Below are 17,652 nucleotides of genomic sequence, written 5' to 3' on the forward strand. Positions count from 1 at the left end.
CTGGGAGGAAGTAACCACTTAAAACTTTGGGTCATCATTGTAATAGTTGCAAGTAATATTATTATACGAATACGCTTGATTATCAGCAGAAGCATATTTCCTGTGTTCATGTGCAGTCCTAACCTTCATCAATTTGTTCTGCACTTGTTTCTCCTCCTAAGAACAACCAAATAATTGTGCCAGCATACTTTGCTCTCTTTTTCTTACAAATACACACACCAATATTAATCTAATATAGTAAATGCTGAGAATTTAATTTGCACAGAAACAATACAAAAAGGAACATTATAGATCCCTGGCAATGCTAGCTTAGCTATAAAGCACGTTGCATATATGCAATTATTTCTAATTCCATTTTTTAAAGTAAAATACATGTGTACAGGATGGTTAAAAAGCCTTCAACATGCTCGTTCCAATGCCAGTAAAATTCTGTGTAAATATATATGACTAACATGAAAGATACTTAAAAAGTGAGTACAACCTCTTACATTTTGAATAGTTTGACTATGTTTCATTTTTACTTCCGTTCTAAATCATAGAATATCACAGAGATGGGTTTTGTGTATGTTTGCATGGAATGGTCACATACAATAATACACTAATAAAATTAATAAATTTTGGCTATAATATTGTATAATTTTCAGTTCTTGACAATGCGTATTTACTAGTTCCCAGAGAGTTAGTGTTCATCATCTCACAAACTGTGAAGCAGGATAACGTGCCTATGGGTTTTATAATGGTAGCTAGCTCAAATTTATTAGACTATGCTAATCTGTATCACAGAACCTGATGACCCTCTAGATGAGTCTCCTTTCATGGAAGACTGTTCTTTCATTCTTTCTTCTTAGAGCTCCCTTTTCAGTCTCCCTGCAAGGAAAAGGCATTACCTCTTATTCAAAATACTTCCACGTGATTTTTGACTGAAGCTTGGGAAGACTGGGAGGGAGACCTTGGCTCTGTTCCTAGTTTTACCCTTGATATGCTGTCAGACTCTGGGCTAATCATTTTTGCCACCTGTGCTTATACTCCCTATCTACATGTTGATGACAAATATTTTATTGAAAGCCTATTGAGATCTACTCTTAATAAATGCTGTGCAAGAGCTAACAGTTGTTGAAGTGAGATGGACAGAGGCTGATCTGCAAGAGGCAGAAACTGGAGAAGTATATCCTCCACAAGCAACTCCTCTCAAAATCTAAATATTAACACGTTGGCCGTGTGATGTGGACTTCCCATGCATGCCCTGTAATTCCTTTGCACAAGACGCATGCAAAAAGGATGGGAGAACAAGAGAGTAAGTATCATCTTTGCTTAGCCTCTCATGGAAAAGCTCTATGGGAGATGTTGCAGCCAGTTACAACTTAGAGCAGCTGTGCATCAAGATGAGAGTGAAATGAATCCACTCGTGCCTTCCTAGATACTTTTTCAGAAGGAGAGGCCTGAAAGCAGCTTAGAGAGATCTTTAGTTGTACCTTATCACTCTGCATTCTCTTGATAGCATCTGCTAGCTAGCTTACTTTGTGTTATTTTTTTCCTGCTTCTGACTCTTGCCTACTGCAGAACACAAAGTGCGGATCCCAGCTCCACTTAAAAAATATTTGCAAAGAAAATCAGATTCCTAAACCACCTCCTCTCTTCCCTTTCACCCTCCTTAAAATTTGTTTCATAAGTTGTGCTGCACACACTTTTCTCTTGTTGGACTTGTTCTGGTTTGATTATTTCCAATCTGAATACAGTTTGTTTTGCTAATCCAGGCTGTTATTTTTCACTGAAGGACCATTTAAAGAAAGTTTGTTTTTAGATTTGGAGATAGCTTTGTGCCTGGAATGTTCTTTGCTTACAGAAAAATACTTTTTTCACCCTTTGTAACAGACAAATTCCCCCACATTTGTTCCCCCACAAATGCAGAGATCTCTGTGGTAATAAGTGAGAGAGTTAAAAAGTGTATTTTATATCTGTGCTTACCAGAGCGCTTTTTTTTTTTTTTTTTTTAGTAACTTCTTAGGACAGAAAGGAATCATTTTGTATCAGTCTTGTATCTCAGTTCACAATTGGCATTTTTCAGCAAATGCAGGCTGGAATTTTTCTTTCTGTCCTGTGGTTTGTGTAGCACCAGCAATGGGCCTTTTGATATGTGAAAGGGACAGAGGCAACACAGGAAAATACAAAAGATAGAAGAAAGTCACAACTAGAGCTGCTTAGACAGGATTCTTGAGCTGAGACCAAACCTTGACAGAGAAGGAAGCCTAGCCAGGGATTTTCTTTGCATGGAAGTGATCCTATACAGGCTGAAGGTAGCAGCCTGACATGGTTGCAGAGAATTGTCTAGATTATTTCAACTTTAAGTTTCTAGATTGATAGCTCCTCTACCTCCATCAATCTTCCTTCTTTCTCATATTTTTAGGTCTATGTAATCCTCTTCACACTGTTTTGCATTGTGTAGCAGTCTATGAAATTTGTTTGACATTTTTGCAGTCCCAAGCATCATTTCTAAGAAAGATTCAGAAAAATGTAATTGTTCTGTCCTTGAGATTCTTCCTGCGCTGCATGACCCTACTTTGCCATGGCAGCAAGAGACATTGCAAGGTTTCACTGGCATCAGTTGGCCCCTGTAAATTTGTATACTCTGCTGTGGGAGCAGAAATCAGCAGGAGAAGAAGGAAACCAAGCTGTTTGTGTCCTTCAGGGATTTCACAGCAGATATCAACTGGACCTTGAGGAGCTTGCCTTAAAGAGCAGCTTTCCCTCAGTGGGACTGAAGGGACTACATCTTGGATGAGTTCCAGTTAGGAAAGAATAGTCCTCCAGAGATGTAGTTTACTCTTTACAGAAGAATATATATGTCCTCCTATAAGAGAAAGGACATTATCTGCCTCTAGATATATTTTTTTCAGTATGGTCTGTAGTCACTGGAATAATCAAAAAGAATTAATGCAATTCTTTAACTACAAAGAATAAAAATCCTCTTCTTTTTTCCTTTTACTTTCTCGTATTTTTGTGGAAATAGGTACTTGCATATTAGTGTCTTTGGTATGAATATGCTTTCATAGACTTAACTCGGGAAAAATCATTTCCTGGCCTTTTCATTAGCATCCAGTGTAATATAAGCTTGCTTTATGCATCTTCCCTGTGGGGACCATAGCTTGGATCTGCAAGGCAGTGGCCTTGATGATCTAATGCAGCTTTCCCACAGAGACCTAGCCTCAGAAATATTCAATAACATATTTCATTCTTAAATTATTTTCAAAGCACAAGTCCATGGAAACAACAGAAGAGGATTACACACTTCTTACACAAACAGATTGTGCCTAAAATGGCAGTGCATCTGTGTGAATAATTAAAAAAGGAGTAAGTGCTGCATTTCTTCTTACAGAAAACCTCAGCAAGCAGTAAGGCCACTGTCCAAATAGGCGGCAAGACCTTTGGAGGTAAAGAACAAAGCTTTGTTAAACATCTAAATCAACAGGGCATATTTCAGTTCTGTACACTGTGAATGTACTGGTTTTGTGTAGTATCTACTTTTTTTTTTCTTTTTTAGTAGCAGAGTGTCTCATTCTTGCCTACACAGCCATTGCCATTGCTGCACAAGGCCATGGGAATTCGGTGAGTTTCACTTTGCTCAAATTTCTCCTCGTTCATCCATGAGCAACAGAAAGATTTTATCTCCTGTGAAAAAGTTACATAATTCCATATGCTTGGCCCCACAGATACTTAGGAAACAAGTGGAGGACCAGGATGTGAGGAAATTGTTGCTTCCCAGCCTCAGCATAACCTAGAGGCTACCCTGCAAACTTGAGGGTTGAGATATCTGTAACTGATGGGAACATCAGTGTAAGTTACTAGACTAGCAGAGGCCAGGCAGAGCACACCTTGCAGAAAGCTGACTTCAACCCCTCTGCAAACATAAAGGACACTTTAAAGGCACACCACTGAAAGTCCTGAAAGGCCAGTTGCCCAAGAATGACCAAGAAGATTATACTACTCTGAGGATCACTAAAGAGCAAAATCTGTAGTATTCAATTATGCTGGCGAGCACCTTGATTATGTTGTAATAGTACAAAAGTCAAAGCAGTTCCCACAGGCAGAGGCATTTGCATGCCATATATACTCCACACCATGCAGAGAGTTGCTTTGTCTCTGCTCTTGCTGTAAGGTTCTTTATTTCGTTCATGATTTGTAAATCAATTTCCTCTCCTCTTTCAAACCAAAGAAATCCACATTCCTGCATATTTTATTTGACTATTCTCACTGCAGAGGAACCAAGCACCTTGCAGATAGCATTTCAGACTGCTTATTTTTTGTCTTTGCTCATTACAAGATTTCTCAATGTACTTTGCATCTGCAATCTTCAACTTCAATTCTGTCCCACGCTACATTCCCATGGCACAATTCATGCTTCTGATATTGTGGGGGAGATGCAAAATCCTATATGCATTCTATATTTTTGTTGTCACTCTTCCAGGTATTAAAAAAGTGAGTTTATTACTGTCTCCAGAAAAACCAAATTTCACTACATCAGTGGTCTTTTTTGTTTCTAAAAATGATAGTCTTTCATACCATATTTTTTTCTTCAATGGTTCTTCATTTATTTTAAGGCTTTAGGATCTTTCTTTTGTATGATTAAATCAAAACTTAAAAAAAAGAAAAATGAAAGATTTCTTTCTCTATATCATTATAATCAAACTAACAATTGATTTGGGTCTGATTCATATTTGCATTCAAAGCCCCTTGTCTCTGCTGGAGTCAGTGTAAATGATTATCAGGCATTCTTTTTCACTTCTCAGAGATGGCTATAGCATACATCCAGAATCATTAGAAGAAAAAAAATCAAAGGGTTGGAAAGTGGGATGGGATCCAAGGTTAAGACTCTGCGATTTAATGTGGAGACCTTGGAGACTTCTGCACTTTGCACAAGGACAGATAAAAATCTTATGTAATCCTGCTCCAGCAAAGAGGCTTTGAATAAAGATCTCTACAAATGAAGCACCTAATTAACACCAAATATGTAGGGAACAAATGACTGAGAATAAATCTTTTGTATATTGTGCTTTGGTATATTGCTTAGAGATTGTGCCAAACCAAAACATCATAGATGAGTGCAGTTGAATGTAGAAGAGTACAAATATGGATCCAAGGCCAGAGTTTCATGAGGTGATGAGATCTGGGTTTGGCATGTAAAAGGTAAAAATGCTAAGCCATGTTCTGCAGAGAGCTCAACCAGTATAAATTCACTGCACTGGATCAAAGTCATTCATACCTTTCTGAAGTGGTATTTTTGATCCAGCAGATTTTTTGCCACAGTTTTGCCACAGTGCTGCAGTTGAAACCCTACTGAGTCACAGTTTTATATTGATTTCTTTCTCCCTTTTCTTTCACATTGCTGTAAGATCGCATGCCAAGATATTTCTGTCCCATCTCCCATTATGAGAGGGATCAAAGCTGTATACTTGTTTTTTCGCTTGAACTCAGACATTTCTTTTGCTGCCTCCAAAACAGCCTCAATCTCTTTCTCAATAACCAGTGGTCCAATTTACCTGACCCTGCCCATCACATGAGTGCTTGCACCTATGCTAAAGCCACCTTGGATGGAGAGCACATGCGTCTCAATGCATGGTCAAGGCATTTCCACTAGGATCCCAGCTGGATGCAAGGTACATCGTGGAGGCAGCTCAGATACCTAGAGGCAATATCTGGGAAGTCAGCATACCATCTGCCATGTCACCTCCTTGCATACATGTGATGCAAGTGTTACGTGCTCAGGTTCTGAAATGGCCAAGAAAACCAAGAACAATAACTGTTGATCTGAAGTTGGTTGTTATGTCCTGTCCTTGGAGCAACCAAGGAACATGACTGCAGACATTCACCCTGAATGTAATGGGAGCCTGTGAAGAGTGCCTGGGACTGTACATTGCTTGAGGACAATTCACCTCTTTTGACGAGGCAGATAAAGGCTTCCTAATTGTGGGGATATAATGGCACTGAGGGAAAGGGGGAAAGTAGAGTCATGGGATCTTGGGATTTTTTGGACAGAAAAGAGATCTGGAAATTCAATGTTTCCATCACCTCAGATAAGGAAAGAAGATTTCAAGATCATCTGCTATCTTCTGGTACATCTCAGGGGAAAGGGAGTTTTATTTTGTGTTATTTTACTGAACAGCCTGCCAAGCCTTGACACGGCAGATTGAGCATTGCTGACCCTGTCTTCCTCTGTGTTGCTGGCCTATCCAGTTGACTTATCTCACTGCACCACAGCCCTGATGGCTCCCCTTGCTGGCCTGGGCTAGCTGGCCAATTCAGCCTGCCATGTCCTTTCACAGCTCCAAACTCAATACCTGGAACTACATTTCCTTCATCCGTCCAGTACATATGGCTTAGCTGATTACACCAATGACATGGAATCAGTGGTTTTTCTGTTGTGAGCAAATTTCAGGCAGTAAAGGAGAGCAAGGCAGGGTCCATATCCCTGCCAAAGAGTGACCCATAATCATGGATTGAACGTCTGAATTTCTCTGAGGTTGTGAAAATGAACTTTGTCAGAAGGCTGTCAGCTAGCATCTCCAACATTTCACCAGCCAGTGGCTTCTCTGCTGACTTACCTAAATTTCTATCCCTATCTAACATGTCTAAACACCATATATCGTAACAGGAACTATTTAGCTCGCTCTACCGGTCTTCAGGGAAGAAATATTTTTTCTGCCCTGGAATGACTCACAGAATCACATCATCCTGCATGAGGGTGGTGTCAAAAGGTCATAGTGGTCACCAGTCAGGTGATGATCTGTCCTCCCTTCTCCTTCCCACACATTCATCCTTCCTCCATGACCAATTGTGGATTCATATGCATGTGACCAAGTCTAGGCCAAATCTCACTCTCTTTTCCCACTCACAGGAACACATGCACCAGGAGTCCCAATGTGCACCACAAACCTGTCTTCTGCTTTCCCCTTGCACCAAGCATACCACAGGAACCACTAAGGTTCCTCTCCCTCTCCTCACCTTCCAGGTGGAGATTTGGGGCACACAGATGTGTCTGGCTATCACCAACACTACCCTGCAGCCTAGACTTTCTCTGGTAGGGAGGAGGAGGAGAGCTTTGTCTCCCAGGAGTCTCTATGTGAACCACTTTCAATCTCTTGCTTAAAGAGCTGCCACTCGGGGGTGAAGCACTGAAGGAGCAATTGTTTTCCTTGATGGCTGCTGTGAATGTCAGAGCTGAGAGGATGAGAAAGAACTCAACAAAATGAATAGGCATGATCACAGAAGGGGGGGAGTGGTTTGCTACAAGCTTAGAGCCTTTCCACAGTGCATCTGCCAGCTAAGAGGAAGGTGGAATGCAAGGGGTACTCAGCAGTGCACTCCTCGCCCACGTCAGTGTAAACACCATGTGGTGGTTGGGTTGAACTGATATCGAGTTAATTCCTGTGTAGAAGTAAGATTCCTGTCTCTAGGTTTCGTTGAGATCAGCAACATCTTGGAATATCTTACTGTTGTTTTTAAATAAACAGAAAGTCTAGATTCTGAATTTGGTCCTCCCAGTTCTTTGAATTTCAAACTTTGCCTAGACTTGGACTACTATACAAGAAATTAGAACACAGCACCTTTTTAAAAGAACTTCAGCTTATACAGAGAGGTCTGATCTTGCTAATGGGTCTGGTGGTACCGATCTCTGAGGGAATATAGAGCCTGACTCTGGAACCTATTAGGTACAGGAGTCTGGGCTTGCAGACCATGGCTGCAAGATGCTGGTTGACAATCTGGTGCTGTTCCCATTTCCTTTAGTTTTCAGGTTGAATAAATGACATTAAATATAAAAAGTGGACATTTATTTCTAATCAATTTGTAGTTATTTCCTTCTGTTGTCCTGGAAGGAAAAATACAAGTACTGAGAGATAAAGATACACTTTATTAATCAACTTTTAAATGCATTTAAAAATAAAAGCCGTGAAACTACAGCCTCAGGTTGAACTTATTACTGGAAAGAATGGAACTATTTACAATAAAATGAAATAATAAAGGAAAGAAAATAATTAAAATAGAATAGTTTATGTGGGTATTTATCTGCCATTTTATTTTACTTTCAATTTTAAAACACAAATCTATTTTGTAAATAAATAGTGCATTCATATTAGCAGTAATGATATTGTCAGTTCCATTTTACATAGTTGAATAACTGAAGTATAGCTGCAATCAGATCTTGAAGAGTGGATACAACAAAAATTGTATCTATTAACATTAGATAGTTAGTGCATGTTGGAACTTAGTAAATAGCAAGTACTTTAAAATAATTTTTACTGGCTTTTCTCAGCATTTGTTTCCTGAAATCATTCATGAAAATAAGAAGTTTCCATTCAGAAAATTCAAAGAAAGGAGGAGTCTTGAGAACATTTGTGCATATAAAAGTTCACAGAATGGCATATAAGCTTTTAGTTTTTGTCATTACATCAAAAAAGACTAGGTTCTTTTGCCTTTATTAAAACATAAGCTCTTGTACTCTGCAGCAACGTAATTTTCTCTTTTGGGGTTACCCTGTGAATAGTCCTATAATTGAACCACATCGGTAAATAGTATATTAAATTTGCTCATTGTAAATGTTTTAGATGAAGAAGATAAACACTTGCATTTGGAAATATTTGAATTTTCTGTTATTGGTTGGGTCTGTATCTACTTTACCTCCAAAATTTAATTCCTGCAGTGGCAAAAGTTTTAGCCTTTGCTGTTCTAGACTTTTGGAACAAGCTTTCTATACATCTTTGTTATCTCATTTTACCTCAAACAAAATTCAGCTCACCTGGAAATGTATCACTTACTTATAACGGCATTCCATCACTCTTAAATTCAACCTTCCTGGTATTTATTCCTAAATCCTACATGTGTTTTGGTCTGCTCCTCTGAATGCTATTAAGACTAGTTTGTATGTGAAGTAGTATGCAGAATGAAATTGTGATCATATTCACAGTGATTATATCTGATTTTTTTTTCTTCAAAGATTGCGGTTAGATGATAATTTGAAAAGACAGTCTCTGGTGCCCATTTCATCCTTCAACATGTTCTGTACTTTGAGAGATTTGTTTGCAGCAGTTAACATCCAAAGCAATCCAGTGCATCATATTAATATAGTGGACTGTGCCATTGCTACACAAAGAATTAATGCTGAGGAAAGAAAACAGATCCATTTGCTGTGAAAATCTTTATTAATATGATTCATGGAACAAGGAATTCCCTTGGGGATGTGAGTTTTGCCTTTGAATTTCATTTTCACTTTTATTTCTGACAGAGCTTTCATGTAGCTCTTGAATTTCCATTGACCTCTGGCTTTTTTAGCATTATTCCCTCCCAAGGTTCTGCTGAAAACTCCATGAACCTCACCTTCCCACCAGCTGTCCTTCTGAATATATAAAATACTATCCTTTTTCCTTGAGAAGGGATGCATATTATAGAAGTGAATGGGCTCTGTGAGAGACATCTTCCAAGCCAAGATGTCAGTGGCCTATGTGGCATTAGCAAGTCATTTGGTTCGTTAGGAGAGGATCAGAGTAGTTGGAGCTGAGGGCCAATATTTACACTGCAAGCAACTGGGAGTTTTTCCTTTAGACAACACTCGGTTTGGTCTCCTGGACAAAGCATCCCCAACATAGGTACTTTGAAGACACCCAAAGTATAAATCATTGGTTGAGACGCATAGACTCCCACAAGGAGTTGGAGCATGTTTAAAGGGCACCTGAAATGGAGTTTCTTCTGAACAGAATCTAATTCTGCACCAAAATTGCTCTGCAAACCATCCAACATGTGACAAGTAGAGATGACTGGGAATGACACTCTCAACGCACATCAAACCAAAATCAGCCAAAGCTACATGACTTACCTTAGCTTGATTTAGGAACAAGAACCAGGACAGCCCTTTAGCTTGTAACACAATAGAAAAGGCCTGTCCAAATCCCCTCTCTGCCTATGAAGAGACTGGATTGCATGATACATATCAAAGTATGAAAGCTATGTCAAATGAAACTGAACCCATGCCGGGCCAATAGACCTTCATGTCTATGTTCAATTCATGGTAGAGTGAGATTGCCATCAGTATTTAGTAAAATTTAATCTACAAAATGGCATATATTGCCTTATACAAGTGGTATATAAAGACCCACTGGTCTAAATTAGGAATGGTTTCATGCTTCACTAGCCCAGAAGGTGCAGCAAAGAATGTTATGTTCCTTATAAATGACATAATTCAGCTAATAAGATAAGTTCTCTAAAAAAGAAAGCTATAACTATGTTGCAATTAATATCTGAAATTGAGGAGAGAGAAATTATGCTTTGTACTTTTCCCTCTTCTGGACAGTTAAAACCATCTATTTCCCTTCTGTTTATCATCATTTCTGTTCATTCTTAGGGTAAGAACTAGCACAAAGTTCTCTTTGTTGGGCTGTATGCTATACATGGGAATTGTATTTGTTAACATTGAATTTTGCATTTCATAAAAATGTTTATTAATCAGGAACTCTGAAAATTACTCTACAAATCTTATTTTTGTGTCGATTTAATTTAATACAATAGTTACATTCCTATTTACATTTATAATGTTGGCATATGCTGTTTTTCACATGTAAAGTACTTTCAAAGTGGATGTGAATTACACTTTCACTCCTTGACTTGCCTTAATGTAAACAAGAACCTATCCTGACTCTTCACTCTTACCTTCTGCTAATATTATCTAAGTAGCCAGTCCTGGAGCCAGATCTGCTTTCATTTACATGATTACAGCTCCCAGGGACTTTAAGGCCAGTATGGAGCCTGGATCTTTAACTTTTATGTCACCATTAAAACTAATTGTGAGAGAGTTAACAAAAGCTGAGTAAATGCTGGATTGTAAGATCGTGACTGTATCCTTTACCAGCATTCCAGCCATACCAGTATAGATGGCAGATTGGACTGCTTGTTTTCATTGGTTGTGTGTATTTTTTAATTCTCCTTACTTACTAACCACAAAATACAGGCTTGGAATTTATACCCACAAAGGCAAATAAAAATAAAATAAAAATAAAATAAAAATAATCCAAGTAATTAAGAGAATCCTAATAATCCAAAATCAGTGTGTCCCATTAACACAGGGCTACTTATCTGATTATGTATTTGCTGTTTTGGGTAAGGTTGCATCACAAGAGACCCAGCTTAAAACTGGTTAAGCAAACAGCTAAGTAAGCCACATCTCTGCTCAGAAATGTTTTAATACTTGTTAGAAAAGGGATATTATGCTTATAAATTGTACTGTCAAAAAGAATTCTTTTTACTGTATATCCCGTCAACTAATAATTGTTGGAGCATTTAGTCTGGAGCGGCAGAAGAGGTTTATTACTACTTCCTGGTCCTTGAAATTCTCAGAGGGCAAGCATTCATTTATGGAATTAAAATGAAAAAACACAGATGGCCAGTGTTGATAACCACACTAAAAGCAGTTAGGAGCCAATCCTGGAAACATTTACTTACTCGAATAGCTTCTTCTCACGCAAATAGTTCTATTAAAATAAAAGGGATTAACAGAGAATAGAAAGGACTGGAGTTAATAAATATCAGACAAATAGCTAAAACCTGTTGCTATATGTATATGACATCCACTTATAAGATCCCAAAACACAGTCATATTCTCCAATCATTTTTCTTTCAGGAAAATGTATTAATCTAAGCTTTTCCTTTCCCTACTACAAAAGTAATCCAAAGATATGTAAAGGAGAGCACATACTTATCATCAAAACTCTAGGTAGTGTCAGGTCGAGGATCCGTGGATCAGCTAATCAATAAGAACAATTTATGTTTCATTTTAATTTTAATCTGTAGGAACCTACCTTAAGATCTTATGCTCTGAGATCAGATCCATAAAAACAAGAATACCCGAAGAACACAAAACACTTTTATTGAATATTGGGACAGTGTCTATTAAATTGCAAATTCAGCTTACCAGATTCTTTCACAGACTGTCCTCTTGGGACTATAAATCAAATGCACAGGGAATCTTTTCTGATGTCAAAAGCAGCCATTAAACATCACTTACACTGACATTTTCTTTCACTGACCAGAGGATAATATAGGTTTTGTAGCTATGGATGCAAAGAAATGCCCTGCATTCAAAACCTTCCATGTTACATGCTTAAATTTTGAGAGGCCTGTGCAATGATCAGTTCGTTTAAACGTTTTCCATTAATAATGACAACAATTAATGAAATAAGTCTCTAGTCGCTCCTCTCCCTTCTCCCTCCCCCATGCCTTTTGTCTTTCAGTCTCATCCCGTTTTCTATCTTTTTGTCTGGATTTTTTCCTTTACACTCCCCTTCACCCCTTTGCCCTTTTCCATGATGTATGTTGTCTTTTCTCTGCCTGACTCTCATCCCTCTGTTTGCCTCTGTTTCTCTCACCCTTAAGACATTTTAATGCTTTGCCTCTCCCCTCCTCCTTTCCCTCTCCCTCCGTCTAGATTGCCATCATTTCTTCCCTGTGGTGGCAGGAGCCTTCCCAGGTACTATGTCAGGAAAGGCAGACGGAGGGAGCTATGGGACTCAGTTTTTTCTAAGGCTGCTGACTATAATCAATCCTTCTATAGACTGGGTTTTAATTAATGTATCTAGATTTATACACATGCCTGTCTGACTCCCATGTACACTCACAATGAGACAATCGTTATGCTGTAGAATAGAAAAACAGAGGAAAGGAAGTGTCTATCAAAGAATCTGGTTATTTATTCAACCTACTATAACATATTACCTTTCCAGGGCCTAGATCTCCTCACTTCCCAGCTATTAGTTACCTAGGAAAGCAGAACAGCACTTAAGCATGCCCTGAAGGTCAAATGAATATCAAAGAAAATTAAACCTAATCATAAATTCCCTCTATCTATCAGGCCAAATTTCCAGGGTCGAACACTTTATCATTGGACTTCGCCAGCCACCTCATCAGGTCCCTAGCTGGCCTCAGGTAAATTTGCATTTTTAGTTATTTTTGCATTTTGAATCAAAGTCAGATTTATACTAAGTCTTCTTTATATTGCTCTGATGATGAAAAGGGATCTTTGAGTGGCTGTAAATTTAAATAATATCTCAGACTAAAGTGATGCGGAGTCAGAGCAAAGTGAGAGCTGGGCCCCTGGCATTCAGCACAAATTCAGGAAGACATTTTCAAGAGTGGATGCCTTGCTAGGAGCTGAGCTTTAGCTGTTGTAAGTTATTGAACTCAATACAAGAATAACTGAGTGGAATTCTGTGACAGGCTATACCTATGATGAGACTGACTGCTCACAGTGGTCACATGTAACCTTTAAAATCCATCCGTTGCATTTTTTCTGTAGATCTTTATCTTTTCTGAGTTAAAAAGCCAGTAAAAGACACAGCGTTTTGCACCAGCAGGAGCATCAGAGTATAGTAATGTTCTTTGCATACTTTGCTCTTGACCTTTGAGCAGGATTAACATGGAAAATCATGAATAGAAGTTTTTAATAGGAGAAGAAATTGTATGAAGGAATCTTTGGTTGGACTTGATAGCCCTGTTTTGCATTTACAATCTCTGAAGTTTCTGGAGCAGATTTTGAATAGAAATTCCATGTTCGTGCTCAGGTCACCGATAAAATCATTGCTATTTATGTACTCTGATTAGCTTAGTTCTGTGGTGTCTTTTTACTTTCTGTTCTGCTGAGATCCACCTCTGCCCTTCACCCCTGCTTCTTCTGTCTCTGGGCAGTAACGATCTGGGAGATAGGAATACTCGATAACTGCATGATTATAGACCGAATGCCCTGTAAATGTTTTAAAAGCAATAATAAAAATGTGTGGCTGAGCAGTTACAACAGATCACTGTGGAAAACCTCTCATTACTGTAAAGACATAACTCAAATGTGTGTTTGTATGGGGGGGAGGATTTTGTAAACAGAAAGAAGTTCCTTAGGAACAAGGGGTCTCGGCCAGGATTTCCTAAAATTTTGATCCTGGGAAGAGATTCAGAAATGGTAGAATATTAGCTAAAGGCAGCATGAGAAAATTCTCTGGTCAGCATTTGTAACAGAGCAGCCTCAAATGAAAGATTTCTCTGTGGTTCTTACAAGGTTTTGCAGACTGCAAGAGGCCAGGGAGGAACAGAGGAGGTGGGGAAGGTATGTTTGGAAACCCTTAAGCTAATGATAACCCTGATCTGGTTCAGCTGTAAGAACACAAAGGTCATACTCCAGTAAAACCCCCACATTGGAATGATAGAGCATTCTGCCTCTGAAAAGCAGAGAGGGTTTTAGCTAGATCATTTCTCTATACGCTGTAGAAATACGCACAGCAGGGCCTCACAAGCAGTTGTATCAGCTCAGCCAAGGAAGTTGTGAGCTGTGGAATGAATGCCCAGGACCCAGGGTGGGGTGCGTGATGGGAACTCTTTAGGTGGCCTTGCACAGAGGAAAAACAGGAAAGATGTGTAACTCTACTCTAAAAGTGAGAGTGAGCTGTGTAGGTTTTTCTGAGCTGCATGTATGTTTGGTTTGTGAACACAGTGTAATCAAGTTGAACTTTAAACGAATGATTGTAGCAAAAAATTTGGGGCAGATAGAGAGGGAGAGGGGAGAAGTTTGAAAATTTATGGTTTGTGCTAATATTTTTTAACCTCCTAAACATTTAAGCAGCACAGAAAGAGTAGAATATATAGAGCAAATATTTTTTGTCCATGTGCATACCTAAACAGGAATTTATTGAAGTCTGTTTGTGCATTTAACTGTATCCAGCTACTACTGACAATATATTATAAAGTGGGTATAGCAGTTTGTTTTCTGGGTTGAACACAGGTTCAACATTTAATATTTCTTTTTTTGTGTCCTGCTTTCCTAATAGGCCCTTTCCAAATTTGTTTGCTTCTTCTTTTCTCTAATTGTGTTTCATGGCTTTTCTTTGTGGCTCTTAGCCCTTTCGCTGTATATTTTTCTTTCACATTTTCCAGTTTCTTCCACTTCCTCCTCATATTTCTGCCATTCCCTAATATTAATAGTGTTCTTTAAAAAAAAAAAATAATAGTACTATTGAAAAAAGTTTAGTCAGATCCGCATAATCTATATTTCTTATATTCCTATATATTCCTATAATTTTTACATATCCTCCACTCTTCTTCCATTCCTTTAGCCTGCCAGTGCTTTGTTTTAGTCGGATGTACAGAACAACCTTCAGTTGCTGCATGTGTACCAGTAATGGTGTGATAGAGGTGACCCCAAACCGGTATTGCTATGCTTGTGAAAGTCCATATTGCCATCAAAGTTACCTTGGCAAAACTGAGCTTTGATAGAACTAGGGTAAGACAGGTGAAAGGAATACTTGAAAAAAAATATTTTTTTCTGCTATAACTACTTTCTACTTCAGATATATTTTGCTGCCTGACACCTGTTACCTGAGCCAAATGCTTCTGGAGTAGGTCTGGCTTTAAATTAGATTGCAGTCACCTCTTGTACAGGGATTGCCTCTTCTCTCTGTTTTTAGAGAAGTTGGTCCAGCTACACTAGGGCCTCCACTGCATGTATCTTTTAGGGGCTGCGACACAAAACTGCTGATGCAGGTGTCTTTCCTTCCTTGTGAGCTCAGGCAAAGTCTGGTGAATAAAATATGCGAGTGCAGGTTACGTCCACACAGCTAAACTTTCTCACTCCTTCCCACGAATCGGGGTGCTCATGGCCAAAGTGCTTGCTGGGAGTGGTGGCTGGCACGGCTGATGCCTGGATAGGGGTGAGCATGGCCCGCGAGGGTGCTGCTTAGCACAGGTCACGCAGTGCATGGAAGCAGTGAGGGATCGTTGGTCAGGGCTTGGCTCTGCCCTTGGCCAGGGTTGCTTCACTAGCACAGATGTATCCGGTCACAAAGGCTCGAGGGTTGTTTCCAAGGTGCAGCTTGGTGTCTGTTGCTTTTTTCAGGCCTCGTATCTGGTGTAAGAAATGTGCAATGAGAGTGCTTGAGATTTTTCCCCAAATTAGATCACAAGGGACCTCTCCATCTTCCAGCTGGGAATCTGCTGCTGATGCAACCTCGCTCATTACAGAGTTTCACATCTAGTGGTTTCTCCTCTTTTCTCATTTGCTCTTAAACATAATCCTGCAAAGTATATTTAACCAGGTCAAAAGATTTTAATGCTGTTTTATCAATAAATGTTTCTCAGTGTTTGACTATTGCATGAGAAAACAGCCTTGGCCATAGCTCTGTACTGTCACTGTACAGAGTCCCAAATGACAATTAGCTTGTGGGTTGTAGTGCTGATCTATTATCTACAGCAAGGCTCAAGATAAAGAGGATGCAGACATAATATACATGCAGAATTTACAAACAGAAGGAAGGAGAAAATGGATTTTAAAGATGAAATAAAACAGAGTAGACATGGCATTCCTAGTGTATGCAATGCCATAAAAAGGGAAAGTGTTAGGCAAGAAAAGCAGAATAAATAAGGGAACGTCAGTCTTCTCTGTTTAGGAGCTACTGTTAGCACCTCACTGGCACCACTTGTGAAGAAAGTCTCACAGGCCGGGCTCTAGAGCCCATTTGTGAGTGCTTTGCAAGAGTTTGAAGATAAATTAGTATATCCTCATTGTACATATTAGCTTTTAAAAGTCCTTCCTAAATATTCTGGAAAAGCAATTTAGAAAAGCTCTCCATTCAATGCAGTCGTAGGTTCCATAAACAGAAATTCCTGACACTTCAAAATCATTCTGTCTGTGTTACTCCTCCTCCAACCACAGAGAGCACAGTAAATCCTGATTTAGTTCCAGAAGCCTGCTGTCAAGAGCTGCTTTTAGAGTCCTTAAAAGCTACAGTGTCCTCATGTAATAGAAATGTAAAATTCAGTGACACCAGAGGTTTGCAATTCCTACCTGATCTTGGGAGAGGTAAAAAAAGTTACCTGCCTCTGGTTTCTTGCAAAATCAAGTAGTTATTTGTTTGTTTAGTTATGTGATGGAGTTGCTGGCCTTCAGCACATGAGCCACAGCTACAGAGCCACAGCTACAGAGCTTGTACTTTGTCAATGCCCTTTTCCTTTCCCTCCAGCCCCTCCGGCGGAGAACCCAAAGGCTCCATCTCTTGCCTACACAGAAGGTGCTCAATAACCTGTTGGCATTACATCAATTCAGCTGAGCCTGGCTGTGGACAACAGCAGCATCAATCAAGGAGGTGGCTGCCAGAGCAGAATGATAACTGTTTGCAGCCCATCACCATTAGCTGGAAAATACACATGTTCTGAGTTATGACTGCCTGGGCCCAGCTGCTAGTGGGTATTTACAAGCTGCATATCTTGATTCATGGGAGGAGAAACGGAAGGAAGCTACATACTACACAGCATCTTGTGATCATTCACAATCCAAAGTGTTTATCTGTTAAAAATCATGCAACTTCTGCCCCACCTTTGCTCTGGACAGACAGTAAAACACAACCCATAAATGGCCTGCTGGAATACTCTCAAATTCTTAAGGCAATAGGCAAGTTTATCTTGAACAATACCAGATTAATCTGTCCCAAATAAAATAGAAATGAAAGCAGCAGAACTTGCCTGCACTTTAAAAGGGAGTTTTAACTGCCAGCCATCTAATTATGTTTACATGATTCTCTGCCCAAAATGCAAGTCATGGTACACTGGTGAAACAGGAAACTTTTACATTCCAGAGGGTCC

This window comes from Rhea pennata, chromosome Z (genome assembly GCF_028389875.1).
Source record: "Rhea pennata isolate bPtePen1 chromosome Z, bPtePen1.pri, whole genome shotgun sequence".
Lineage (NCBI taxonomy): Eukaryota > Metazoa > Chordata > Aves > Rheiformes > Rheidae > Rhea > Rhea pennata.